A 12,140-nucleotide genomic window follows, 5' to 3' on the forward strand; every position below is an offset into this window, starting at 1 on the left:
CGAAATGCTTGTTTATAAAAGCAGCAGCAACTGGAAAAACCATAAAAGTCTGAAATGATGAAATTAACAAGCTATTTGATCAGGCGCATCGGGCTATGTGCTCAGTAGCCAGCCAGAAAAACCTAGCACGTAAGATCTACTCTGCTGGCTGCTGCCCGGCAATTCTCCCTAGGAGAAACAAGCACATTACACCCTAAGAGGCGAAAAATAATCATCTGCTTTATATAGCTCACTTTTGGGTCTCTGGCTTGTCCAATCTTAATTTGACCTTCCATGGAAAAGGGAAAGCCAATACAGTGCTTGGTATCATAGCTAATCCACTCTTTAGTTTCACAACTTCAAAGGGACATGCCACTCATTCCCACCCAGAATGATCTTTTAGCAGGAATAAATCCATTCCCCAAATCTATCGTCATTTTTTTGCTTTAGCAACCTGTTTCCCCAGAAACACTCCTGGACTTTTGCAAAAGTGTCTGTTGATGATTTTTATTGTATTTTATTTTTATTTTTTTGCAAAGGTTTGGATTTTTTGTGAAAAGTGCACATATATTTTTTGGAGGGGAGTGGGGAAATAAAGCTATTTCCCTGGGGCTTCAGGAAAGATCCACCCAGTCCTAATTCTCATTTTACTCTAGAGAAAACACGAGGACTTTTCTTCTTTCTTCTTCTTTTTCTTTTTCAAGGCTGTCTTTTTGTTTCTTTTTTTTTTTAAGTTTTCTGTATCTGTCAGAATCTTGATTTCAGGAAAGCTTCATTTTCACTTCGTGACTGATGGCTGAACAGGTGGCTTCTGAATTTACAAGTGTCATATGAACAAGCCGTTTAGAAATGGACAATTTGCAGCTCACTTTCTCCTGCTGACAGCCCTTTTTTCTGCTGACAGATTCTTGCCTCTTCCAGCCAAATAAATTCATGGAGAATCTGCCCACGCCCCTTGTGTTGCCGCCCCCCGCTCCCCCAGCCAACAAAACATCATTAGGAGGGGGAAAAGAACAGAGCCCATCTCTTGAGAGCTGCTAGCCATGAAATGGAACAAACTTTACTGTTCAAGGCTTCTTTGCTCGCTCGGCCTCGGTGAGTATAATTTATAACAGGGGCAGGATTTCTCCTTAATCTTTTGTGGGGAGTTTATTTTTCTCCTGGGACTTAGATGTGGTTCATTGGTGGAGTGCTGCTATACCATGGCTTATGTCCCAGAACCAGGGCGCTTATTTCACTGAACGTATTGGGCTTGTTCAAAGATCAGGTCCACCAAAGCCCCCCAACTCCTTTATTTTTGTTTGGCCAGCGCTTTCCAGGATCCTTCTTAGGAACATTTCCAGCCAGGGACTGCTGCTGCTGAGTCCAAAGCCACCTCTGGCTATAATGTCCCTTGATGATTGCAGCAGATGGGGCTGTATATTTTTTGAGGCCAGTATAAAACACAGGGCTCCCCAACCTCATCCTGCCCCTGCCACTCTCCATTCACTCAAGCAGAAATCCAGGGTGCTCAGATGTTGGCAAGAAGGGCTGCTCCAGTCAACAGTGCCTGACACTGAATTGGCTCCCACATCGGCATGCTAAGGCAGGGCACTGGTTTACTGCCAAGGATGAGGGTATGTTGGTGATGCTTAAAGATTTCAAGAGACACATGCGCAGCTCAAGAACTGCAGAAACCCACTACAGCTGCTTTCTTGTCCCAGCCAATGAGAGATTCTAATACTAATGCCATGCACTTACATCATCTAGGGATCTGCCAATACTTTACCACACTAATGAAGCATCAGGATTCTCCTTGTAAAGGAAATTGAGTGCTCAGATATCAGGGGTTACTTATGAGAGAGAGAGAGAGAGAGATTTGTACGTTGAGTTACTAAGATCTGGACTTGCCTAGGGAGTCCTGACTGCTAAAGCCCTGCTCCGTTTCTCGCTCCATCAGGAGACTGATCACTGAGAAGGGATCAGCCGTTAACCTCATTTTGCCATGTATCTGAGGTATCTGCCGCACAGGAGGCATTTTCAAAATACCCTAACTGACTGGTCAATGGGGTTCATGTCAATAGGCCTCATGCTTCAGAGTGCCAGTGCTGTCTCCACCCATTTCAGCTGGAGATTGTACTTCCAGCTTGTTGCTATTTCTCCACTTAGTTTTAAGAAAATGGGAGATCTCATTCTTCAGATGTTGGCAAGGGATACAATTTCCAAAACCACCTCAAATGCCTAAGTCCCATTTTCAAAAGGGATTTAGCTACTTGGAGCTCAATTTTCAAAGACAGGTGCCTAAGGCTGCAGATAAGATTTTCAAAAGTTCATTGTCCCACTAAAATCAATGGGACTTAGGTAGCAAACCCATTTAGGCACTTCTAAAAATACCACAAGGCACCTATCTGTACCTACATGTACTCACATACCTTTGGAAACTTGCTCCCTAGGCGCTTTTGAAAATGTTACCTTTGACAGCCTGAGTGCTGCTAACTTTTAAATTTAGGCTTCAAAGTGCCTGAGTCGCTTTTAAAAATGGAGCTCAGGATCCTAAATCATGCTGGTATTTTTGAAACCCTTACCACATCTTTATAGGGACTGGATGGGGTTAGATGAATAGAGTTGGTGGGTGGATTGGAAGCATTTATCTAATCTAATCTATCTAGTCCTCACCCTCCTAGTACCTGAGTGCTTGTGTATATGGATAAAGGTGGATTGATGAGTGCATGGCTGGATGCATGAGTACATAATATGGCAGATTGGATGGGATGGGGAGGGACAAGGGTTGGGTGGAAGTGATGGGTGATTACATGGATAAATAACATCATCTTACTGAACATTTATATAGTGCTTTCCATCCAGAGATAGCCTTAAGTGCTTTACAAACCATTATAAATACAAAAATCACTTCAGCCAGCCACAGCAGCTATTTAAAAGTGCACAATGACACTACACAGCCATTTAGGACAGGAAGTGGAGAACTCCATACCCAGCTGAAACTGCAAGGGACTTTCTGATCAGCAGAACATCACCCATTTGGAAGTCGGTCCACACCAGTGTTCCCTGTAAACTGAGGGCTTGGGCAGCCACCCAGGAGAGGTTTAAATGCTGCCCGGTTGATTAGCAAAGGTCTCACCATGCCCACAGTTGGTAGCATGTGTTTCTACTGTAGTGCACATCCACACATACCTTGGTGTCTGTAACAAAATTTATTCTGCACAAGGATGAAAAAATTAGAGAGAACACTGGTCCAGATGTGCACAGGGACTCTTGAGGCAGAAAGCCTTGGATGTTAATGATCACAAATTGACCATAATTTGCCATTTGAAAGACAGGCACTCCCATGGCACAGCAACCCCACCATCCTGGTGGAGGAAGAGTTAAGCACTGACTGAGTGGAGAAAGTGAAGCCCCTATAGCTCTTTCAGTGCTGTTGACAGAGATGGACGTGAGCGTGGGGGATTGGTGAGGTGTGGATGGATGGGCAGTAGTTCAGTAGCTGGTTAGGGTGTGGATTGGGAGACAGATGGGTCAGCGATGAAGGAGCCAGATGAACATGATGGGGGGCTGGTGAATGAAGGAAAGACTCACACAGAGACATATTTCAGACCCTGAAGGTTGTTTCAACCGAATTGCTGAAGCTTCAAACCCTGTGAAAAGGGAGAGGTAGGAGGAGATCCAGCTCTTCTCCAGATTAGCTAACCTGTGCTGCCAAATCCCCACAGCCCCCAGACATCCACAGGGTGCATGTGCTGTACCCTGCTCTTGCCAAAATGCAGAGTTAAAAGGTCTACGAAGAGTCATAGCCGGTACGCAGGGAACCGGGAACCACAGCAGCAGGCCTTTCCTGCAACCTCCCCCTGCCCCTGCCTGCCTGCCTTGCTTCTTAATTCCCCTTTTCACACTTGCCTATATCCTCTCCTCCAGTGTGACTAGATTCCTAGGTCTGTCACAGACAGGGAAGTATGAGCGGTGGGCCACACTGCTTTCTTTCAACACAGCAGGTGAGAGACTTCTTTCAATATAGTAGTGAGCGACTCAATCCAGACTAATCCTATTAGCATCCTAATATTGCCACACACCCCTGTCCCTGTGCCAGTGATGTGTGCTGAACCGAGGCAGCCGTGTCCCGGGCTATCACTGAAGCCCACACCTTCAAACATGCCAAAGCCAGTCCCAACAAGACAAGGGCTACCCCACAGCAAATCTCAGCTCCCAGAGGGCCCACCCACTGAGATTTCCGCCTGTTTCCTAACTTCTCCAACAGGTGCAAAAAAGCCGAGGGTCTTGCTCAGCCCCTATACAGTGAGCCAGCAGCTCCAACAACGAGTCAGAAGCCAGCACCTTGTGTTGTTGCTCCTTGGACTCTTGCAAACACCCGTTACATATGAAGTCCATCCTATCAGGAGGCTGGTGTCCTACCCTGGCAGGGGACAAGACTCAGTGACCCAGTAGGTCTTTTCCATCTCTAACTAGGCTGCTCAGCCCTGCAGTCACCCTGGTTTTGAACAGGCTGGCAGGCAGTGAACCCGCTGGCAGAAACCAAATGGGTGGAATACTGTCCTCCATAACAACAGACAGACCCTTTCTTCGTCCCTGAACCTCCTCCCTTACCATCTCCTGCCTTCCAGAGATAGCACTGGCAATTCAGTGTATCACTGGTGTTAGCGTGCCATGACCATGTACCAGTCTCTTGGAATTCACTGCCCTTCCCTATCCTTCCCCTCTCCCTTTGGGCCGTAGCAGCCTGAGCACACTGGGTGGCACGTGAATATTATTTGTACTTCACCACCACAGTCAAATCCTCGAGCGGCAGGCAGGGATCTGTGCATGCTCAACTACTTCAAGAAGTCAGCTGATGTGGCTGCTTAGCACAGAAGAGGGAAATCCTCCCTGACCCTATCCCACACAGACCTGAACATCTCCCTAGGTGAGACCTGTTAAGAGCCGATGTAAAGACGTGCCAGAGGAAGCCAGACCAGTTAAATATACACAGCAAGAGAGCACACCTGGATCAAGTCAGATGCCACCATGCTCACCATGAATGCAGGCTTCAGAGAGCTCCACCAAACAGCTTAGTTCAAAAGTACCTGGCTGCATTAGAACTGAATCCATGGTGCAACTCATTGGCTGGTTTCTGATCCCTGTCTCTTGTGTATTACAGGCTTTCTGTTCTTGCACATCTGCACTTAATTCTGCTTAGTAGGAGGCTGATCCAAAGCCCACTAAAACCAGTGGAAATTTTCATCCTTGCTTCAACAGTGTGGATCAGGTTGTAAGCAGTGTTCCCTGTAACCTGAGCTCTTGTACAGCCACCCAGGAGAGACTTAGAAGCCGGCCAACTGATTAGCAGAGCACCGACAGCTAGGTTTTTTTGTTTCTACTGGAGGTGTACATGTGCACGTCCCTCAATGCACATTAAATTATTCTGCACACTTGTGGAAAAGATTAGAGGGAACATTGGTCCTAAGGGATCTCCCTGTCCCATGGACCTGACAGAAGCCTGAAGAGAGAAAATGAGACTAACAGGAACACCAGGCTCCTGCCAGCACAAGGTGAGTTAAAAGCGCCAAGTCCAGGCTTCTCTCAATCTCCCCGTCTGCCTTCCAGCCCCCGTGGTGTCCCACTGAACAGAAGCAGCATCTCTAAGCCAACACTGATGAAATCGTGTTGGGGAAGGAGCGAACTGGAGGACCTGACAGATCTCTCCTTTTGTACCGACCTGTCCTACGCATGCCTTCAACTCCCACTGCTCCAGTGACTCCAGGTGGTTTGAAGAATGCAGTTTGAACAATCTCCGCAGAATCAGCCCCATTTTAAATAGTGTTTACATCTCTGCACTCATTCCTTCCCCTCTCCACTGCAGTAATAAATGTCACTGCCCTCTCCTTCCATCTCCATCTCATACTCCCATCTTCACAACTCCTTCCAGCTCTCGGATTGTCTCCCTTGCTGTTTAATCACCCAGCAACCCCATATCACCATCCTCTCTCACCAACTGCTGTGCTGGTGCAGGTCCATACAAAGAGGTTCTGATGCCTAGTCTACACTTGAAACTTGCCAGAATAGCTACATTGATCCAAGATATGATTCTTTTCCCCACTCCTTAAACAATGTAGCTATACTGCCAAAAGCTCTAGGGTAGTAAGCTATACAAGCAAAAAATGAGCTTTTGCCAGTATAGCTTATTTCATTCAGGGCACTGATATAAATGCCACTGGAAAAAGCACGCTTTGCCAGTATAACATCCATCTCCACTAGAAGGTAGTGGAGTATAACATCCATCTCATTCTAGTGTAGACAAGGCCTAATACAGAGCCTTCAGCTGAGTGCCCCAGTGCATATAGGTTTGGTTTACTATGTCCATTGTCTTAGATTGTGAAGTGCTCAGAAACAGAGCTATGTTCTTTGTGTCTTGTACAAATGATCACCAATATAAATCCATGCCAGAGAATATTTAACTGGAAAGGAAAAATGATATGGTGAGTAAAGCCCAGGAAAGGGACTTGGGAGATGTGGGTTCAATTTGCCATGAACCCCTTAGACTACCTTAGGCAAGTCATTTCATCTATCTGTGCCTCAGTTTCCCTTCTGTACACTGGAGATAACAATGCTCCCTTTCTCTGTCTGGTCTAGCTAAAGGACTGCCTCTTACAATGTGTTCATATTGGGCATGGCACAATGAGTCCCGGATCCTGTTGCAGCCTGTATATTGTGATACAATCAACAATTATAGCAGAGACTATTCAATAGAAACAAAGCACAGGTAAAGCTTAGAGTTGGTCAAAAATATCAATGATTATTAAAGATAACAAATAATAATTTTCCTATGAAGAGTCTTCACTTTCCAACCAAAACAAAACAGAGAATTTCAGCCGAAATGAAAACATTCCATAAAACAAGCTGGACAAAAAAGTTCTTCTATTAAGAAATGTTTCTACCCACTTTCACTGTGGTCCCAATATCTATAACACCTACGTACCGTTTGGTTTACACAATTCATTTTTTGCTCATTTCTAAGGGCCTTGTGCATGAGTTTGTTGACACCAGGGATGCAGGTCTTGGAAGTCTGTCTCGATCACCCTCACCAACTCTGTAACATGGGCCACATTCCATCGAAGTCTCTGTGGGTCACAGGTGCCTCCCCATGTATTCAGGCCATCAGCGTTTATTTTTAGCAAGTGAGCATTACCAACCGAACACTCCTGCCATTAGGGAGAGAGATGGGTTTGAATGGTGAGTCCTCAGCGTGTATTTCTTGCATCTCCCTTGGGGTTGGTGCATACATCCTTTGGTGGACTTGTTGGCATGTACATGGTCATGTGTTTGCTTGTGAAGAGGCAGAATGTTTTCACTGTGGCCCTGAACATTCAAGTTTGTGGGTGGACTTCAGTATCTTTGGAAGTTGGTTTCACTATGTCAGAGGGATTTCTTAATGCATTCTGTTATGCTTCGGAGCATGTCTCCAGGTATTTGGAAATGAATGGGCTTCGTTTTATGAATGAGTTTCACAACTATATACATGTACTTCACTAGTACATGAGCATGTTTCTGTAAACCTATATGTTTCACTAACTTTGGATACCACTATGTTTGAAAAGCAAGTTTTACACTATTAGTGGGTTTCACAATATTTGGCATCTGTTTCACCTTATTTGGGCTTGCAGTTTTTCTTCTTTGTGTAACATTTGGTGGATACATTATTTCTTTGTGTTTCACTATACAGGGTACTTGTATATATGTCTCTTTATATTTGTGTTTCTCTCTATGTTTCTTTGCACTTCTGGTGAAGTGGTTGTGTGAGCATGTTTTACGGTACTTAGTATTTGTTCTGGATTCTGTCTTTTTTCTGTGTGTTGGTATATTTCACTGGGTGTGTGTTTTTCTCTAGCTATTTTCTTTTTCCCCTTTGCATGTTGTAAATGATTCTCTGGTTTTGTGCATGTGTATATATGTCTCCTTGCTTTGATTGTCTGGAGTTTTGGGTGAAGGAGGTGGGGAGGGAACTGTTTGTCATTTTGCTTTGTATTTATCTTTGGATGTTTTTCCTATGTTTGCATAAACTGGATGCAGACTACAATTTGGTGATGAATTCTATGAATACTAATCTTAGGCTACCCTTGACCCTGAGGTCAGGTAAAGATCAAAATCAAACCATTTAATATTTTCCTTTTGCAGATCAATAGAAGCATAAATTCACTCTCAATGACAACTATAATTCCAAACAGATCTATAGGAAGCATGCGTGCATTTCCAGGATGAGCCACTCATGCACCAGTTGGGGAGCATTAAAAAAAAAGAGTTTCTCAGCTTTTTCTTTTTTTACCACTGACTCTCTTTTGCCTTTTTTTTATTGCTCTGAAATGCTATTTTCAGCAGCTGCTGTCATATAAATATCTCTTGTTTTTCTTCTCCTCTTTCCCTCCTGGTGAAAAGGGCAGGGGACCTATTGAAAATTCTGCTTTATCTCTTTCAGGAGAGTTCAAGTGCGGGTCGAACAATCGATTCCTCCTCCTTTTCTTTTTTAAGTTTCCTGTCGTTCTTTTGCCCAGATCAGCATTGAAGGAAAATAGGAAGGGCAGCTTTGTGTATGTATAGCTAGCTATACACCCAGAGAACGCATGTGTCCGAGAGTGTATATATTTTTTTTTCCATGCGAATACATACCAAACAATGAAATATTTTTGTAGCTAAACTATCATAAAGGGAGAAAAAAGCTGGAAAAGTTTGGAAGTGGCATTTGGCTCTAACGTGGAATATTAACCCTTCCAACATTTTTCATCTAAGAATTGCACAGGCTTTCAAGAGAATGCTGTAAAATCTTAGTTCCTAATTTTGTGTGTGTGTGAGGGGGAGGGAAGGGTTATTTTGCAAGTAGCATTGTTTCACAAAGAAATTCAGCCAATCTGCTGGTAATCCACAAATATTTAAAACTGCATTTAGTCTAAAAAGGTATCTTCACACATTTTTATCAAACCCAAAAAGAAAAAAAACAGAAAAAATTTAAAAAGGCAATGAAACAATTAATCTGCCTGGATTTTCCACCTCACAGAACAATCTATTTAAGAATGCCTGAAATAAAGTGGAATGTGGTTTTGGACATCGCCCCCCTCCCTTTGCCCCCAAAAGCTCTCTCTGAAAACTCCATGTTTATGGAGAAACATTAAAAACAGGAGTAAGTCCCACCACCCCCTTAGCAAAAAAGGCACCCTAAATGGGGGCGGGGGGGGGGCGAGGGGGTTGCTTTGTGTAGGAAATAAAGACCGTAAAGTGAGGACTTTTATTGCTGGCAATCAGAGTATTGCTGCTGGCAGTGGCTAAAGGTGGAAAGCAAAGATGATTTAATTTATAGAAAGGACAAAGATGTCATGTAGCAGATTTAATCATTGAAAAGAAAAAAATATTTAAAAACTTCAGCTAACATCATAATTTACATTTTGGGATAATAAAGAAGGGTGGAATAAAGAAATAACTGGAAAAAACTGAAAGGGTGAACAAAAATGAGGGAAGATAAATAGATTTGCCTGTAAAACTAATAAATTTAAAAACAAAACCAGAAAGCAAAACACAGCCCCTTGAAAGTGCTGGTAAAATGGACCATCGATTTTGGAATTCATCTGCATTTTGTATTTTAATAATGCTTACTCTCTCTCTCTCTCTCTCCCTCTCTCTCTTTTGCAAAATATAAAAGCTGATCTGATAAATATTAATTTGAACCATCATAATGTATTTGAAAATTCCAGCTAAAATGTCACCACATGGAACATTAATGTAATATTTCAAGGCCCTGAGAGCAATACTCATATTGATTGCATTTATTTCACTCTAGGGAGGAGAAATAATTCTTCAGTGTGGGACACATCTGGTAGCCAAAGATGCAAAAGGCTGAGGGTAGAAATGCAAAATTATATGGAAAATTTATAAATAAATAAATAAATAACCCAAACCCAAAACAAACCAAAAAGTCCAAGTGAAATTGACACACACAGCCCCTAGAATCAAATTTTGGTTGCTACAAATTTTTTTAAAATCTCACTTCTCTTTGCATTTTTAGCTTTTGGTAAATAAGAAAAACAGCTAAAAATACACCCAAATTTAACCAGGATTTTATTAATATTATGGCAGGAAAATCAGCAGCTTCATCTACACTATAAAGGAAGAATGTGTGATTGGATTTGCTTATTGGAAACACAAAAGCACGACTGAGAGGACAGCAAAGCAGAAAGCCTGCAAAACTTTGACAGAGGGGCTCTCTTTCGGGGAGCCTCCTGTGAGGCTCAGGATTCAAAATTTGACAGAGCGGAAGCCTGGACATGTGTGAAACAGGGGCTATTTTCCTGCAATTCTGCAGGAAAATAGGAGCACGGAGACACGCTGCCTGTCTGGAGTTCCATAAAACAGATCTTTTCCTTGTCATTAAGAATATTGATGTTCATTAGGCCCGGGCGTCAACGAGTCTTTGTGCAAATGAAACGAAATCTGAGTCAAATTGTGACCCTGAGTCCAACACATAACCGCAGACTTGCTGGGATCTGGCGATTCAGTTGCCCCCACCAGCACATTCACAGACAATCCCTTTCCTAAGACAAAAATCTACCTAAATATAGTAATTGGTCCTAAATGACAGTTCCAGGAATGACAAAAAATTGTGCTTGGTGGAGATAGGAATTATAATACAGGGGGAGCAGAATAGGGTGACTTTGGGGTGGTCTCTCAAGACAGATGCTTCCCTACTATCTTACTTCCCCACTAGCCCAGATTCTGGACTACCACCAGCTGTTAGGAGGTAAAGTTCTTTTTTTGATATAGGGCTTTGCTGGGTGCTTGAGGTTGATTTTCCTCCTGTACAAATAGCTGGCTAATAAATGAAGCTTGAGCCCCGTAATTCACTGCAAGCCGGTTTGATGGAGCCCTTTTAGTGTGACGGGTGCTTTTCGGCGCTAACGTCTCGTTGATATTAACAGTCGTGCACATGGAGTGAAATCTGCAATATATAAACCAACGGCTTGCTAAATATTTCTAGGATTGCACGTCTCACTGTCCCATTCATTTCCTTGACCTTTCATAGGGGTAATGGGGAGAAGGGGGAAGGAGAAGGAGGTGCTGGAGCATGGTACTTTCCAAAATGTGAACATGGTGCAGCCAAACTGGCTCCCCCAGACTTGGATGCTGAGGCTTGGAGCTAAGGACCTGTTCCTTTCACGCCTGCATTTCATAAAAATAAATAAAGAGAAACCAGCTCTGGCAGCGGGCAGGCTTGCTTGAGCATTGTCTGAATAGGGACTGGCAAACATCTCTCCATAAGAGCCTGCTCTGCCACGAACATGCACATCACTGGGTTCATCCCTTATTCTGGATCAACACAACAGCCAATTTGATCACTATATCCCAGCAGACTCCATGCACAGCTGTTTCTTAGGGAGGGTACCACGACCTAGCAATAAAAGAAAAGAATAAGCCAAGAAGATGCCTGGATTCTGTTCCTGGCTCTGCCACTGATTTGCTGTGTGATCTTGGGCAAATCATTTTCCCTGTGCCTCAGTTTTGCCCCACCTGTTAAACAAAACAAACGTGTAACAAACCCTCCTACACTAAACCATGATGAGGCTTAGTGCTTGGAAAGCACTTTGAGATCTTTAGCTACAAAACATGACAAAAAGAGGCAAGTATGGTAACTGAACCTTAGATAACTGGGCTTTGCAGAAGCCCGGTGTGTAGGAAGATACCACTCCTATACCTGCAGCATGATGGGGGGCAGCTGGTGTGGAATTCTGGGGCTCTACAAAGAATAGGGGTGGTGCTGGCACTTGGATAGAAGGTCACAGCTCCGATGTGGCACGATGACATTTGGTCTAATAACTGCACTGAGCTGATGGAGTCTGGCAAACGACAAATCCTTTCTTTGTGCTTGTCTCATTATTCAGCCCTTAAATGGTTAAACACCCTCTGTGTTCACTTAAACTGTCACTTTGCAGAGCTGCCAAAATATTTTGATGGCTTGTACCAGATCTCCTTGGCAGACTGTTCTTTCAGATGAATGAGAGACTTTGGACTGCCTAGCAATGAATAATGCATAACCAAGGCGCCCCCTACTGACTACCAGGATCCTTAGCAGAGTTACAAACCTCAAAGTTGCAACACAAAACCACAGAAGGTCTCATATTAGGTACTTCTGAACA

General features: G+C 43.6%; 2 long non-coding RNA genes across 2 annotated transcripts in view; one reads left to right on the forward strand and one right to left on the reverse strand.

The window, feature by feature from the left end:
• The first annotated feature begins 339 nt into the window (after window positions 1-339).
• On the forward strand, window positions 340-10,685 carry LOC106732289 (uncharacterized). Its single transcript, XR_012897346.2, has 3 exons — window positions 340-1,074; window positions 6,983-7,197; window positions 10,087-10,685. It is a non-coding gene; the product is annotated as an uncharacterized LOC106732289 (long non-coding RNA).
• Window positions 10,686-10,832: 147 nt separating this feature from the next.
• The window catches only part of LOC142819441 (uncharacterized), an 80,573-nt gene continuing 79,265 nt past the window's right edge, over window positions 10,833-12,140 (reverse strand). The window contains exon 4 of the long non-coding RNA XR_016347791.1: window positions 10,833-10,945. This is a non-coding gene — a long non-coding RNA (uncharacterized LOC142819441). The remainder of the gene's footprint in view (window positions 10,946-12,140) is intronic.

The sequence above is a fragment of the Pelodiscus sinensis genome, chromosome 24, assembly GCF_052426305.1.
Source record: "Pelodiscus sinensis isolate ZL-2025 chromosome 24, ASM5242630v1, whole genome shotgun sequence".
Taxonomy (NCBI): domain Eukaryota; kingdom Metazoa; phylum Chordata; order Testudines; family Trionychidae; genus Pelodiscus; species Pelodiscus sinensis.